Here is a 17524-nt window from a genome sequence, read left to right as displayed (position 1 = left end):
ATATTTGTCCTCTGTCAGATAAAGGGTTAGTGAAGATTCTTTCCCAATCTGTAGGCAGTCGTTTTGTTTTGATGACGGTATCCTTTGCTTTACAGAAACTTTTCAGTTTCATGAGGTCCCATTTATTGATTGTTGCTCTTAGAGCCTGTGCTGTTGGTGTTCTGTTCAGGAAGTTGTCTCCTGTGCCAATGAGTTCTGGGCTGTTCCCCACTTTTTTTTCCAATTGATTTAGGGTATCTGGTTTTATGTTGAGGTCCTTGATCCACTTTGACTTTAGTTTTGTGCAGGGTGATAAATATGGATCTATTTTCATTTTTCTGCATGTAGACATCCAGTTGGTCCAGCACCATTTGTTGAAGATGCAGTCTTTTTTCAATTGAATGGAATTGGCTTCTTTGTCAAATATTGAGTATTCATAGGTGTGTGGATTTATTTCTGGGTCTTCTATGCGGTTCCATTGATCCTCCTTTCTGTTTCTATGCCAATACCATGCAGTTTTTATTACTGTTGCCCTGTAGTACAGCTTGAGATCAGGAATGGAGATACCTCCAGATGATCTGTTGTCGTACAGGATCATTTTGGAGATTCTGGGTTTTTTGTTTCTCCATATGAAGCTGAGAATCTTTTTTTCAAGGTCTTTAAAGAATTGAGTTGGTATTTTGTCTTATTGCCCTAGATAGGACTTTGAGTACTGTACTGAAGAGATTTGGAGTGAGGGTGTGGCCTTGTCTTGTCCCTGAGTTCAGTGGAATTGATCTAACTTTCTTTCCATTTAGTTTGATGTTAGCTATAGGATTGCTGTATATTGTCTTTACTATTTTTAGATCTGTGCCTCTGTCCCCAGTCTCTCCAAGACTTTAAACAAGAATAACTGTTGGATAATGTCAAATGTTTTTTCAGCATCTAAGGAAATGATCCTTTTTTTTCAATTTGTTTATATGACGGATTAAGATTCCCTATATTGAACTATCCCTGCATGCCTGGGATTAAGCCTACTTGGTAATGGTGGATGATATCTTTGACATGTTATTGGATTTGGTTTGCAATTATTTTATTGAGCATTTTTGCATCATTGTTCATAAAAGAGATTGGTCAGAAGATCTCTTTCTTTTTGGGGGTCTTTGAGGATTTATCAAGGTGACTGTGGTCTTACAAAAGGAGTTTGGTCATGTTGCGTCCATTTCTACTTTGTGGAATAATTTGAAGAATATCGATATTGACTCATTGACGGTCTTGTAGAATTCTGCTCTGAAATCATCTCGCTCTTGGATTTTTTTGGTTGCAAGTATTTAGATGGCTGCTTCTATTACCTTAGGCAGTAAAAGACTATTTAATATCTTTATCTGATTTTGATTCAACTTTGGTAAGTGGAATCTAACAAAAGAATTGTATATTTCATTTAGATTTTTCAAATTTTGTGGCATATAGGCTTTTGACATAAGAGCTAATGGTTTTTTGGATTTTCTCAGTGTCTGTTATCTCTCTCCCTTTCAGACTTTGTTGATTTGGATAGTGTCTTTCTTCCATTTACTTGTTTGGCTAAGAGTTTGTCTATATATTTGATTTTCTCAAAGAACTAGCTCTTGGTTTCATTGATTCTTTGAATTATTCTTTGTTTCCAATTTATTGATTTCAGCCCTGACTTTGGTTATTCCTAGTTGGGTGTGTCTGCTTCTTTTTTCCTAGGGCTTTCAGGTGTGCCATTGAGTTGCTTGTATGGGATGTCTCCAATAGCTTATGAAGCTTTTAGTGCTATTAAAAGTCCTCTTAGGACTGCTTTAATTGAATCCCATGAGTTTGGGTATGATGTGGATTCATTTTCATTGAACTGTAGGAAGTTCTTTCTTTATTTCTTCCCTGACCTAGATTTCATTGACTAGGGAGTTGTTCAGTTCCCACGTGTGAGTAGTCTTTTTATTATTTCTGTTATTGTTGTGGTCCATCTTTAGTCCATCATGATCTGATAGGATACAAGATATTATTTCAATTGTGTTGTATCTTTTGAGGCCTCGTTTGTGACCTACTGTATGGTCAGTTTTGGAGAAGGGTCCATGAGATGTTGAAAGAAGATAGATTCTTTTCTGTTTGGGTTAAAAACTTTTCTAGATATCTGTTAGGTTCATTTGATTCATGACATCCATTTGTATCAGTATCTCTCAGTTTAAGTCCTTTTCCATTGCTCTATCCCTTTATGATAGTGACATGTTGACCTCTCCCACTATTAATATACGTTGATTGATATGTTCTTTACGTTTTATTGATGTTTCTTTTACAAATGTGGGTGTCCTTGTATTTGGGGCATTATTGCTCAGAATACAGATGCCATCTTGGTGGAATTTTCCTTTGATGAGTATGAAGTATCCTTCCTCTTATTTATTTATTTATTTATTTATTTATTTATTTTTATTTAGGAACAATAACTGATATCTGCCAATATTTTCAAAGTTTAAAAGTGTGTGAAACAGCATTGTTTTTAAAAAATCAACATTTTATTGTGTTCTTTTTAAATTTTTATTAATAACAGTTTATTCACTTTGTATCCCCTCTGTACCTCCCTCCTTCCTCCTGTCCCAATCCCACCCCCATTTTTCCCACCCCTGTCCCTTTCCCAGTCCACTGATAAGGGATGGCCTTCTCCCCTTCACTCTGATCCTAGTCTATCAGGTCTCATTAGGAGTGGCTGCATTGTCTTCTTCTGTGGCCTGGCAAGGCTGATCCCCCCTCAATGGGAGGTGATCAAAGAGCAGGCCAATGAGTTCCTGTCAGAGACAGTCCCTGTCCCCATTACTATGAAGCCCACTTGGATACTGAACTTCCATAGGCTACCTTTTGTGCAGGGGTTTCAGGCCATCTCCATGAGTGGTCCTTGGCTGGCGTATCAGTTTCAAAAAAGACCCCTGTGCCCAGAATTTTTGAAACTGTTACTGTCCTTGTGGAACTCCTGTCCTCTCCAGGTTTACTATCTCCCAATTCTTCCATAAGATTCCCTGAACTCTGCCCAAAGTTTGGCTATGAGTCTCAGCATCTGCCTTGACACCCTGCAGGGTAGAGCCTTTCAAAGGCCCTCTGTGGCAGGCTCCTGTCCTGTCCCTGTATTCTCCCTCATCTGATGTCCATACTCTTTGCCTTTCTGCATGGGATTTGAGCATCTTAGCCAGCATACTCCTTCCTGATTAACTTCCTGAGGTGTACAGATTTTAGTATTTTTATCCTATATTTTATATCCTATATCCACTTATGAGTGAGTATATACCCTGTAAGTCTTTCTGCTTCTGGGATACCTCACTCAGGATGATCTTTTCCACTTCCCACCATTTACCTGCAAATTTCATATTTTCCTTGTTTTTCATTGCTGAGTAATATTCCATCATATAGATATACCACAATGTCTGTATCCATTCCTCAACTGAGGGCCATCGGTGCTGTTTCCAGCTTCTGGCTATTACAAATAAGGCTATTACAAACATAGTTGAGCAGATGTCCTTGTTGTATACTTGAGCACCTTTTGGATATATACTTAGGAGTGGAATAGTTGGATCTTGAAGAGGCGCTATTCCTAATTGTCTGAGAAAGTGCCAGGTTAATTTGTAAAGTGATTGTATAAGTTTACATTCCCACCAGCAATGAAGGAGGGTTCCCCTTTCTCCAAATCCTATCCAGCATGAGTTGTCACTTGAGTTATTTGTCTTAGTCATTTAGATGGGTGTAAAGTGAAATCTCAGGGTGGTTTAGATTTGCATTTCCCTGATGACTAAGAATATTGAACATTTCTTTAAGTGTTTCTCTGCCATTCTATATTCCTCTATTGAGAATTCTCTGTTTAGCTCTGTACCCCATTTTTTAATTTGGGTTACTTGATTTGTTGGTATTTAACTTTTTGAAATCTTTATAAATACTGGATATTAACCTCCTGTCAGATAGGTTCATGAATGGTCTTTGGTGGGTGCATCAATCTCTCCAAGTTGGTGAAGATCTTTTCCCAATCTGCAGGCAGTCATTTTGTTTTGACAACAGTTTCCTTTGACTTATAGAAGTTTTTCAGTTTCATGAGGTCCCATTCATTGATTGTTGGTCTTAGAGCCTGTACTGTTGAAGTTCTGTTCAGGAAGTTGTCCCCTGTTCCAATGAGTACAAGGCTCTTCCTCACATTTTTTCTTCTAACAGGGTTAGTATGTCTGGTTTTATACTGAGGTCTTTGATCCACGTGAACTTTAGTTTTGTGCAGAGTGATAAATATGGATCTATTTGCATTTTCCTACATGTAGACATCCAGTTAGACCAGCAGCTTTTGTTGAAGATGCTATTTTTTTCCATTGTATGGTTTTGGTATCTTTGTCAAAAATCAGGAGTCCATAGTGTGTGGATATATTTCTGGGACTTCTATCTGATTCCGTTAATCCACTAGTTGGTGTCTATGCAAGTACTATGCAGTTCTTATTACTGTTGCTCTATATTACAGCTTGAGATCAGGGATGGAGATACTGCCAGAAGATCTTTTATTATGGAAGATTGTTTTAGCAATTCTGGGTTTCTTGTTATTCCATATGAAATTGGCAATTTTTCTTTCAAGGTCTGTAAAGAATAGTGTTGGTAATTTGATGGGAATTACATTATATCTGTAGATTGCTTTTGGTAAGAGGACCATTTTTACTATGTTAATCCTGCCAAGCCATGAGCATGAGAGATCGTTCCATCTTCTTATATCTTCTTCTATTTCTTTCTTTAGAGACTTGAATTTTTTTCATACAAGTCTTTGACTTGCTTGGTTAGGGTCACACCAAGGTACTTTATGTCCTTTTTGACTATTGTAAAGGGTGTTGCTTCCCTAATTTCTTTCACAGCCCTTTTGTCTTTTGTATACAAGAGGGCTACTTATTTTTGAGTTGATTTTGTATCCAGCCACATTGCTGAAAGTGTTTGTCAGCTTTAGGGTCGCCATGGTAGAATTTTCGGGGTCACTCAGGTATACTATCATATCATCTGCAAATAGGGATACTTTGACTTCTTCCTTTCCCATTTGTATCCGCTTGATCTTCTTTAATTGTCTTATTACTCTAACAAGGACTTCGAGAACTATGTTGAAGAGATATGGAGAGAGGGAGCAGCCTTCCCTTGTCCCTGAATTCAGTGGGATTGCTTTATGTTTCTCTCCATTTAGCTTAATGTTGGCTATATGTTTGCTGTATATCGCCTTTACTATGTTTAGGTATGTTCCCTGTATCCTTGATCTTTCCAATTCTTTAAACATGAATGGATGCTGGATTTTTTTCAAATGCATTTTCAGCAACTAAGGAGATTATCATGTGTTTATTTGTCTTTCAGGTTGTTAATATGGTGGATCATATCGATGGATTTTTGCATATTGAACCACCCCTGTATACCTGGCCTGAAGCCTACTTGGTTGTAGCGGATGATATCTTTGATGTGTTTTTGTATTGGGTTTGCAACGTATTTTGTTGAGTTTTTTTGCATCAATGTTCATAAGGGAAATTGGCCTGAAATTGTCTTTATGCTGGGGTATCCAGGGCTGCTTGCTCCTGAATAATTGGTTCTGGAGATGCCATATTGCTTTGTCTTTTGTTGATTGACGTTTTACACTGGCCCCTACCCATTGGTATATCTTAGGTGTTGGGTGTTAGTTTCTGGTACTTCCTGAAATCCTGTGGTGGGTCGAATCCCCTCGGCAGGAAGATGATTTTTCCCAAAGTAGCTCTCCTCTGTTTTTTAGGTATGGTCACTGAATGGCAGGTGTTTTTCAGGAATTGCCACAGCTCATCTCAGGAGTATAGAACTGAGTAGTAATTGTTGCCTTTGCTAGTAAAAGGGGCTATCCTCTCACCCAGAGAAGTTCTGGAGACAGCTGCCCTGCTACTGGGTTTCTTGCTGTAAATTTAGTGAGCTGCTGCTGTAACCTGAGTGCCCTGTGGTTTGGTCAGTTTAGTTAGGGATAACTGATTGTCCCTTGGAGCAGTACCTGGGGATTGATCTCAGGGAACCCAGGCTTCTGTAGGCCTCAGTTTGGAGTTCTGTGCCCCAGTACCCAAGTCGTAATCAGTGGCAGGTAAGAGTGAGCACCACTCTCATGTGTACAGCAGGAGGCTAGAGTAGGAGCCTGTGGATAACCAGAAACTTTTCTGGAGCTAGGTGTCCTGAGGTAGGGCCAGATATTTCCCCCACCTTTGGGTTTTCTCCCAATAGGAAGACTCAGTCTGTGGTGTTTGACGTGGTGTGTAGAATGTGTAGGCACTTGCCAATGATGGCTCCAAGCTGGTGACTGGGAAAGAATCTGAGAACTTTTCCAAGAATGTTCCTGTGTATGTTGGATGTAGTGTGTGTGGGGGGAATTGGCAAAGTTCTCTAAGCTGGGACCTGCTGTTTCCCTGCCTGTGGGATTTTCTCCAGACAGGGAAACCCAGCCTCTAGTGTCCTGGGACACACAGTTCTGTGATGGAGAGTAGGGCATGCAGGGCTAGAAGCTGGCAGCGCACTCAGGCCTGACAGCTGTGCACCCACCGGTCTGCAGGACCTTTCCAGGGATAGACTGGGTTACCTGAGGTCAGTCCTGCTTTCTTCTTCCCTGTTTCTTTTCTAGACTGGGGCTCCCAGTCTCTGGTGCCCTGGAGAATATAATTTAGTTTGGAAAAGTTATCAGGACACAAAGGTGTATCCTGCGACCCAGGATATCTTCCAAGTTCTCGCTGAGTGACCTGAGAGTGGACCTGACTGACTCCCACACCGTGGAGTTTCCTCTCACCTCGGAAAAAGGATCTTTGTTGTTTTAGGGCCCAGAGTTCAGTCTTTTAGTTGCTGTACCAACATTGCTGTCCTTCTCCTCAGACCCAATGTCCTCCTGGCACCGCCATCTTGGATTCCCCCCTCCCTCATCCCTTTCAAATGATTTTGATTGAAAGTCTATTTTATTAGATATTAGAATATCTACTCCTGCTTGCTTCTTGGGTCCATTTGCTTGAAAACCTTATTCCTGCTGCAACATCCCAGGAACTTTCCCAGAGATTAGCTGGGTGCTCTGAGGTTGGACCTGATTGTTTCCCTCATCATTGGTTTTCTTCTTACATTTGAAACACAGTCAGTTGGGACCCACAGATCCAACTATTGGACACCATGCAGTCTCTGCTACCCAGCTTATCAGACACAGTATGCAATCAGCCCAACCATCTGGGATCTATTTTTAATTTTTACTGAATATGAGTATTTTGATTGTATGCATTAATATGCACCTCTTGTGTGCCTAATCCTCACAGTAGTCTGAAGATGTCTTCAGAAATCATGAACTTACAGCAATTGATAGTAGTGGGTCCCAGGTAATCACTGACAATTGAGCCCAATTATTTGAAAGAGCAGCAAGAACTCCTCACTGCTGAGCCATCTGTCCTGTTTTATGTTGCTTATTTATGATCAGCATTTACATTGTTAATATTTTCATCTTTCTATTTTTAGCTGTTTAAACATGTATTCCCTTTTAGTAAGATATCATTGAATTTACAGTTTAAGCTGGGGCAGTGCAGATTTCTGGAGAATAAATATACAACAGGAGTGAATGTATAATTCCTTGTAGAAGCTTCAGTAAAGACCTCTGAGTTCTTTCAATATTTTGTGTTTGTTTGATTGACTTTTAGAGGAGGCTCTGTCTTACTATATAGGTCTGGCTGTTCTAGAACTCTTTGAATAGATAATGCTGACATCCAGTTCAATAAGATACACCTGTATCTGCCTCCTGAGTGATGGAATTGAAGGCATGACAGAATACACCCCGCTTGTCCACCATTTTTTGTAGTTAGTAACTGTTAATAAATTTCTCTGATCTGTACTTAGTATTGTTCATCTGTTAATTTCTCTCTCTCTGTGTCTCTGTCTCTATGTCTCTGTCTCTCTATTTCACACTCTTCTCTCTGTTTGTCTTTGTCCACATTAATTGCCATGTCTATTCCAAAGCTATATCCTCTTCAAAAAGTTCAGATATGATACAGTTAAAACTTGTTATTCCGTTTTCTTCTAAAATGACTTAGTGATAACATTAACACTTCTTTTTTAATAGAAAAGTTTTAATCTTTATTTTTAATCTATAGGCTACATTATTTAGTAAGGAGGATATACAAAACAATAATCAAAGAATAATCATGTGTTCTATTCCTTTTCTTTTGTCTGGTCACTCAGAAATATGGTGTTATTGGCTATGATTATTGTTGCTTGCCACTCACATTATTTTTATCCATGTATTCACTGTAGTCCACTTTCCCTTCCACAAATATATGAGCCCCCCTCTTCACATACTGATATACCACATCCCTGAGAACTGGTCAAAACATAATATTCAGTACCATGTTGTCTTTTGACTGATGTTACCCATCTGTTCAGTGTCCCCTGATGAACACATCTCATTTGTTGCTATATAAAATATCATGACTGTGTTTTGTCCTTCCACTTGTATCATGACAGGGTCATGACCTACTCACGCAAGTAACTGAAGATGATTCATAGATTGCTCAAGAACCCAACTAATGGCTAATTTATATTCATGTCTTACAAACTGATGAAACACAGGTTTTTGAAGCACACCTTTGTTTTTTTTTTTTCAATCTAACCTTTTGGCTTTTTCATCTCCCCTACTTCACATCACACACAGCACCCAACTGTATAACATTCGCACTTCTGTGTCAGAAAATAAATTGCAGAAGCAGTAGAATTATATGATTATATTGACAATGACGTATAAATTATATTGTTGCCACTGTTTCTGTTGTACAAATGTATGGCATATTTTAGAATTCGGTGACCTTCAATGATGTGCATGTGAAATTCAGCCAAGAAGAGTGGGCCTTGCTGGAACCTTCCCAGAAGCAACTCTACAAACATGTGATGCTAGAGACCTGTGAAAACCTCACTGCTATAGGTAAGACTGCAATTTTTCTTTCACTTTTAAAATAAAGAGACGACTTTTACTTTGTTATTGATCCTCTTCTGTAATTCCAATTGAGAATGAGGAGGAATGAGGTAAATAAATCAGGCATGGTTCTCAGGGTCACAGAAGATAGTGATTTAAGTTTTGCCTTAATAATAACATGATATTTCCAATAATATATATTTTCTCGTACTATATTTTAGGCTACAATTGGGATGACCATAATATTGAAGAACAGTTTCAAAGTTCTACAAGTAATAAAAGGTAACTTTATGTGCATGTTGACACAGATATAAATCTTAAATTTTAATGTCCTGGAAGTCTGGTGTTTTTTGTTTTTTTGTTTGTTTGTTTGTTTATTGGCTGCTTTTTATTTTCTGTTTTTGAAATAGATTTGTTTCTGGGTATCTGTGACTTTCTTAGACTTGCTTGTTAGACCAGCCTGACCTCAAAATCACACAGATCTGCCTGCTTCTGCCTCCACAAGTGCTGGAATTGAAGGCATGTACCAGCACACATGGCTGTGTCCTGGAAGTTTTAAAGAAAAGCAACAGTGTAAAAACAGCACTGCTTTAAGTGTACTGATGATCATTAAAAATCTCATAATTCCATGTACTTCAATGTCAGGTATCTGATTTGTGTTTACAAGACACTCCCCCAAGATAGAAGAAAATAAAATAATATTGTAACAAAAATACCATTTGAATCGTATGGACATTACAGCTACTGACTTGAACTGCCAATCTGTTTATTCTCATTCTATCTACTCGGATATTGTAAGAGGTATACACACTGAATTGGTGATCAGTATGTGTCCAAAACCTTCTAATAAGCAAAAAAATTCATAGTAGAACCAGTGTTACTCATTTTCGTGCAGTAACATTGTAAAGTTTAGTGAAAGGAACAGCTTATGAGAATCAAGAATATTGTTGTGGAGAAACCTTAATCCCTATATGACATGTCTATGATGAACAAAAAAAACAAACTGTGTTAATTCAATGTGGGAATCTTTATTATTTTTGTAAATTAAACTGGTATATCATATGTTTCTAAGACACATGAGCATAGGGATATTGAAAGAAACAGTGTCCCTCTCTTTCTCCAAGAACAATTGATTTGGTAGTAGTCCCCACTGTGAGTAATTTTTCTGAATGTGATAAATGGTTACTGTTAATTTGTTTTGCAACTTCACTGAGAATTCATCAGCAAACTCATATTGCTGAAAATTCCTATGAATACTAGGATTTTGGAAATTCTGCTTGTCTTAGCTCACTTTGTAAATGAAGTAGCATGCATACAGTACAAAAATTTGTGAATGGAATTGCTGTGGTAAAACTCTGAATACTTACAATACTCTTCATATATAGGAGAAAATCTCTTATAGAAAAATGATGCTATAAAAGTGATCCACATAACAAATGCTCTTACCACCACAGGGATCTTCAAAAATACCCATAATGAAGGGGAATACCATGAATGTAAATAAAGTGATAAAACTTTAAAATGTTATTCTTCTTTACCATTAGATCAAATTATGAAATTAACTCAATGACTGGCTCTTTGGTCTCCCTACCCCCGAAGGGAGGAGCAGTCCTGTTAGGCCACAGAGGAGGGCTTTGCAGCCAGTACTGAAGATACCTGATAAAACAGGATCAGATGAATGGGGAGGAGGTCACCCCTATCAGTGGACTTGGAAAGGGGCACGGTGGAGATGAGGGAGGGAGGGAGGGACTGGGAGGGAATGAGGGATCGGGACACGGCTGGGATACAGAGTTAATAAAATGTAACTGATAAAAAAAATAAAAAAAAATAAAAAAAGAAACTCATGAAAAAAAAGAAATTAATTCATATAGATAAATATATTTATTAGTGTAATGAAATGACTGTGGTAAATCTTTCACATGTGCCAATTTTCTTTGCAGGCATGAAAGCAGTCATACTGGAGAGAAACCCTTTAAATGCACTCTATGTGGTAAAGCCTTCCCCTATATCACTGTTCTCCTATGGCATAAAAGAACACATACTGGAGAGAAACCTTATGAATGTAACCAGTGTGGCAAAGCCTTTGCACAAAACAGTCATCTCATAAGCCATAAAAGAACACACACTGGAGAGAAACCTTATGAATGTAATGAGTGTGGCAAAGCCTTTGCAGAAAACGGTCATCTCATAAGCCATAAAAGAACACACACTGGAGAGAAACCTTATGAATGTAACCAGTGTGGTAAAGCCTATGCACGAAACAGTACTCTCTTAAGCCATAAAAGAGCACACACTGGAGAGAAACCTTATGAATGTAACCAGTGTGGCAAAGCCTTTGCACAAAACAGTCATCTCATAAGCCATAAAAGAACACACACTGGAGAGAAACCTTATGATGTAATGAGTGTGGCAAAGCCTTTGCAGAAAACGGTCATCTCATAAGCCATAAAAGAACACACACTGGAGAGAAACCTTATGAATGTAACCAGTGTGGTAAAGCCTATGCACGAAACAGTACTCTCTTAAGCCATAAAAGAACACACACTGGAGAGAAACCTTATGAATGTAACCAGTGTAGTAAAGCCTTTGCACAAAACAGTACTCTGTTAAGCCATAAAAGAACACACACTGGAGAGAAACCTTATGAATGTAACCAGTGTGGTAAAGCCTTTGCACAAAACAGTACTCTCTTAAGCCATAAAAGAACACACACTGGAGAGAAACCTTATGAATGTAACCAGTGTGGTAAAGCCTTTGCACAAAACAGTCATCTCTTAAGCCATAAAAGAACACACACTGGAGAGAAACCTTATGAATGTAATGAGTGTGGCAAAGCCTTTGCAGGAAACAGTACTCTCTTACGCCATAAAAGAACACACACTGGAGAGAAACCTTATGAATGTAACCAGTGTGGTAAAGCCTTTGCACAAAACAGTAATCTCATAAGACATAAAAGAACGCATACTGGAAAGAAACTTTATGAATATACCCAACGTGATAAAGCCTTTGCACAGCAGAGTAGTCCCTGAAAACAGGAAAAGACACACAGTGAAGAGAAGCCTGGTGAGGGTAATTAGTGTGATAAAGCCTTTGCATGTAACAATCATCTCCTAAGACAACAACACATTCTGGAGGGAAACTATATGAATATAACTATGTGGCAAAGCCTTTGCACATAACATCTCCTAATACATAAAATAACACTTACTGGAAAAATGTCTGACTGTAACCAATGTGAAAAAACTTTTGGACTTCAGAATAATCTCCACACTCATGAAAGAAATCCTAATGAACCGAAAGCCTGTGAGTGCTTTTTACATGGTGAAACCATTCCACATTTGTATAATCTTCATCATCATGAAAGGATTCATAATGGAGGAAAACCTTATGAATGTATTAAAATGGTGAGGCCTTGCACAAATCTAGAGTCATCATCATAATAAAAGTATCTTTACTGGAGAGGAATTCTGTGACTATAAGCAATGTGGAAATGCCTTTGTGTACTTTGGTCCACTGAGATCCAACAGAACTGTAAAACTAGCTCAATGGAAATGACCTCCCTTTTCTAAAGGGGAAAGGGAATAGGGTTGGAATAGGAATGGAGGGTAGTACTGGGGCAGAGAAGGGAGGGGGACTACGATTGGAATTTAAAGTAAATAAACTTATTTTTAAAAAGAATACAATGAATGGTGAATATCAATTACATGAAAAAGCATTATAAAATGTGTTTAGGGAAGACTTATTGATAAAACTGATTCTCAACATTTACTATTTTCAATTGCCTCACTTTTGACAAGAAAAGTTTAGTCCAATGTGTGAATATGTAGGGAATGGTGAACTAACACTAGCTAGGAAGTTCTCTGAGAGTAGCACACACCATAGCACAGTACCAACAGTGGTAGCCTGTAGAAGTTTCTTTGTGTACATATACTTATTGTTCCAGGGGTTCTATTGAAAACCATCACAACCCAGACTGAATTTTGAGATGTGAGGGAGGAGGCTTTCTCTTCCATGTATGACCCTGCTGCTGGCCTAGTTGTGTAACCTTGGCAAGGATGAGTTTTCTGTGCCTGACTTCAACTGGGGAGTGTCTTTAGACATAGATGCAACTAGCCAAATTTGATAGATGGCCTTTGACACAGATCCCTGATAACTCTTCTCTCCCTTCAAATATAGGATAATTAGGTTCTGTGTTCTTGTTCATATGATAAGAATGTGCTGTTTAATGAAAATCAAACATCCTTGAAGTGCCTAGTTTTAAACAATTATCTACACCTATCCTTGGAGCATCCCAGTCACTACCCAAGGCGTAGATAGCCTCTGTTTTCTGGAATTAAAGTTGAACTTACTTTCTGAGGTCGTTCCCAGTGTGTCTGATCACTGTTATGCTTGTGGGTCTTCCAAGCTTTATACCTCATCTTCTGGCCCTCCTTCCTTCCTGGGCTGGTAGGAAACAGCCTCCAAGCAGGCTTTTCTCTGAAATGCTTGTGATAAAATGTTTCACACATCATAGCATTTCAAATTTCACATGTTTCTGGATATGAGATGCTAAAACACTGTCTTGGGGGTGGAACTCTTTAAAATGAGTTATACCTGGTGTTGATTTTACAGTAAGCTTGCAGGCAAGCTTCATGGTATGAATTCTTCTGAGGTGAGCACAGTGGCCTATGGAGAAGAAATAAGAGCAGAGATTTTATTTCCCTGTTTTTCATAGCTGAAAAGTGTTCCAATAAAGTATGGGAGGATTGCAGATCAGGGGAACTCCCATTTTGAATGGACTAGGGACAGGGATTGTGGGTAACACAGAGGGAGGATGGGACCAGTAAGAGTTGAGGGAGTGACCTTCAATCAGCATATATAATAAATAAATTGTGAAAAATAAAAACAATTAGCAAAATAAAAAAATAGTAAGTAAAACAAAACAAAAGAGCAAAAATTTGAGTTTAGTTTGGGTAACTGCCCTCCCTCAAAGAGAATAAGGAAGATCTATAGATAGAAAAGAAAAACAGAATCTTTGTCTTTATCACCTTTCTTCCCTGTGGGCTCACTTGAAGATTACTATCCAATGGAGACCATGCTTCTCTCTCTGAAATTTATGTTACCATAGAAGTAGGATTCAAACCTGGAACTAATGGCAGAGGTTCCTAGTTAACATATCAAATCAAATCTACCTGCCATTTTCTCCCAGCAATCTTTAACTCCTTCCATATTGTCTAGTCCTCCAGGCTAGTACAGCCCATGCAATATCCTGATTCTTCTTCCCATGGCCTGAGCTAACCACACTCCCCACTCAACCATATATAGGCAAACTATTTTGACTACCTGGTCCTGTCAAAAGCCATGCAGGAGCAACAGCAGAACAGCTGTAGAATTCATGGAATGTGGCTCCCCTGTTAGCATAGTCATGATGAGTTTGTCTTGGCATAGCATAATCCCAAGAACTGCTTTTCCTGAGGACTTTGTGCTCTTATGTAGCATATCCCTTCTTGTTGCCCTTATGATGTCCACATACCTTATAACATGACTTGTATGAAAACTCTAAGAAGGCTTCTATCTCATCACTGGGCAATATGACTGGCATTTAAAATTAACAATGCTTGATCTCTTTTCACATGTTTACTGGAGCAGATTAATGAATTAACCACTGTCCTTGAAAGGATCCATAGATATAGATTGTTAGCAATGACCATTATACTTAGAAACAATTTGGAAAAATAGATCGTTTAACAAGGTCAGGGAAGATGTTTTTGCTAATGGTTCTGATGTAAAAAATCTTAGAGAACAATTTAAAGTTAAGAAAAGTACACTATTAATAGTAAAGCCGTGGATGTTTTAAGGTTGATGAGCTGAAACAATAGCCCAAGGTAGCATTGGCTGTCTGGACTCCATCAAACTGCATCTAAAACTGAGACAGCAGTTAATTCCCCTATATTGGTTTTTCCCCTCAGCTTCTTGATGTGATTTAATAAAAATGATTAGTGAGTAGATGCACACCCCTTTAAGATTTAAAGTACAGTTGCCAATACCATGCCATTTTTTATTACTGTTGCCCTATAGTACTACTTGAGATCTTGGATGAAGATACCTCCAGAAAATATTTATTGTGCAGGCATTTTTTTTAAATCAATTCTGGGTTTTTTGTTTTTCCATATGAAACTGAGAATTGTTCTTTCAAGGTCTGTAATGAGTTGTGCTGGTGTTTTGATTGGAATTGCATTGAGTCTTTAGATTTCTTTTGGTAGAGTGGCCATTTTTACTATGTTAATCCTCAAATCCTGGAGTATGGGAGATCTTCTGATATCTTCCTTTTTTTCATACAAGTCATTCTCTTGCTTGATTAGAGTCACACCAAGGTACTTTATGTTATTTGTGGCTTTTGTAAAGGGGTTTTGTTTCCCTAATTTCTTTCTGATCCCATTTGTCTTTTGTATAAAGGAGGGCTTCAGAATTTTTAAATTTAATTCTGTATCCAGTCATTTTGCTGAAGTTGTTTATCAGCTGTAGGAGTTCCCTGGTTGAATTTTTTAGTGTTATATCACATCATCTGCAACACAAGCTGGACTGGATGTGGAGAAAAGGGAACCCTTCTCCATTGCTGGTGGGAATATAAACTTGTACAACCACTTTGGGAATCAATCTGGTGCTTTATCAGAAAATTATGAATAGTGCTACTAGAATATTCAGTTATACCAACTCTGGGCATATATTAAGAAGATTATCAACCATACAACAAGGACATTTGCTCAACTCTACTCATAACAGCTTTATTGACAATAGCCAGAATCTGGAAACAACTTAGATGTCCCCAAACCGAGGAATAGACACAGAAATTGTGGCACATTTATACAATGCAATATATTCAGCAATTAAAAACAAGGAAATTAGCAGGCAAATGGATGCAACTAGAAAAGACCACCCTCTCTGAGTGAGGTATCCAGAAGCAGAAAGACACTTATGGTATATACTCACTTATATGTGCATATTAGTCATATAATATAGGATTAAAATACTAAAATCTATAGTCGTAAAGGATATAAACAACAGGAAGAACCCTAGGGAAGATGCTTAATCCTCATTTAGAAGGGAAAACGGGATAGACATCAGTAATGAGAGGAGACATGGAACAGGGCAGGAACCTACCACAGAGGGCCTCTCAAAGAATCTACCTAGGAGGGTATTGAAGCAGATGGTTAGACTCATAGCCAAACTTTGGGCAGAGAGCATGGAATAATATGGAAGATTCAGGAGATAGAAAGACATGGATGGGAGAGGCCTTCCACAAGGAGGCCAATTGAGCCAAAAAATATGGGACCTGGGAGTCCTGTTCCAACCAAGGACCATGCATGAAGAACACCTAGAACCCCTGCTCAGATGTAGCTCATAAGTATCTCAGTTTCCATGTGAGTTCCCTATTAAGGGTAACAACATCTGTCTCTGACATGAACTCAGTGGCAGGCTACTTGATCAACTACTCCTGGAAGGTGCAGCCTTGCCAGGCCAGAGAGGAAGAAGGTGCAGCCATTCTTGGTAAGACTTGAGAAGATAGTAGGAAAGGAAGACTTCCCCTTTCATTGGACTAGGAGAGGGGTATAGGGATAGAAGAGGGAGGTAGTTTGTAACTGGTGGAAGATGAAGGAGGGGCTTACAGCTAGAAAACAAAGTGAATAAACTGTAATAATAAAAAAGAAAAAAAATGAGGTGTTTTTTTTTTTCCTGAGATGGCTGGACTCAGGCAACTGTCTCTTAAAAACAACTAGAAAGAATAGTATTTCATCTCTACTCATTTTCCTTTTTTCCTGTAATACTATATATAATAAATACCCTTGGTAAAATTCAGTGGTTTGTCATATATTCCTAGTATTATAATATTGTAAAATATTTTACAAATCAAATTTTGATGTTAAGTGTGTAAAAATAGTTTATGAAAAATTGGCTTTAATTTTCAAAGGAGCAAAGAATGATTACTCAAAACTCTGGAGGGTGAAAATGGAAGGAAAATCGATGGAAGAATAAATAATATATAAATAAATTAATATCTCTTACACAGTAATTATAACATTTAGGTTATTGAGATTTAAAAAAAAACATACACAGAATATTTCTCAAGTAAACAATGTAAGCTATTATTAATAGCTGTTATGCATGCACCCTGAGGTATTTCTTTATATTATTCCTCTTGTCACTGAAATGTGTTCTTTGACAAGTCATGCCACTACACCCTGATGTTCAGGCTCTAATACTGACTATTCAATTCTTATTTCAGAGCACTGACTGCTTTTAGCCCAATTAGGACTGAAGTCAAACAATGTTTGATTTCTGTTCGTAGCTCAGGTCATAACTTTTGATGATACATTTTGAGTTCATCCACAATTTCAAAGTAAAATGATTGCCTTTCTTGAAATGTTAAATGTTTTCTCTTGCTCTTGCACACACACACACACACACGATACATGTAATAGCAGTTATTGGCAACACAAGACTTGAAATTGAAAGAGCCTAAAGAGGGCTATATGAGAGATTTTGTAGGGAAGACAGAAACAAGAAATAATGTGATTATGTTAAAAAGAGATTTCAATTATAAAGAAAGATGGAAAGTCTTAGAGTAACTCCCCATTCACTAAT

At 38.1% G+C, this 17524-nt stretch overlaps 1 protein-coding gene and 1 pseudogene across 8 annotated transcripts in view; one reads left to right on the top strand and one right to left on the bottom strand.

The window, feature by feature from the left end:
* Window positions 1-17524, bottom strand: part of LOC132650979 (cytochrome P450 3A1-like) — an 800659-nt gene that overhangs the window by 629870 nt on the left and 153265 nt on the right. The gene's annotated exons all lie outside the window — the stretch shown is intronic.
* Window positions 10862-11880, top strand: LOC132650975 (zinc finger protein 180-like; annotated as a pseudogene).

The sequence above is a fragment of the Meriones unguiculatus genome, assembly GCF_030254825.1.
Source record: "Meriones unguiculatus strain TT.TT164.6M chromosome 13 unlocalized genomic scaffold, Bangor_MerUng_6.1 Chr13_unordered_Scaffold_37, whole genome shotgun sequence".
Lineage (NCBI taxonomy): Eukaryota > Metazoa > Chordata > Mammalia > Rodentia > Muridae > Meriones > Meriones unguiculatus.
The sequence above is the reverse complement of the archived record's forward strand: the minus strand, read 5'-3'. Positions and strand labels throughout refer to the sequence as shown.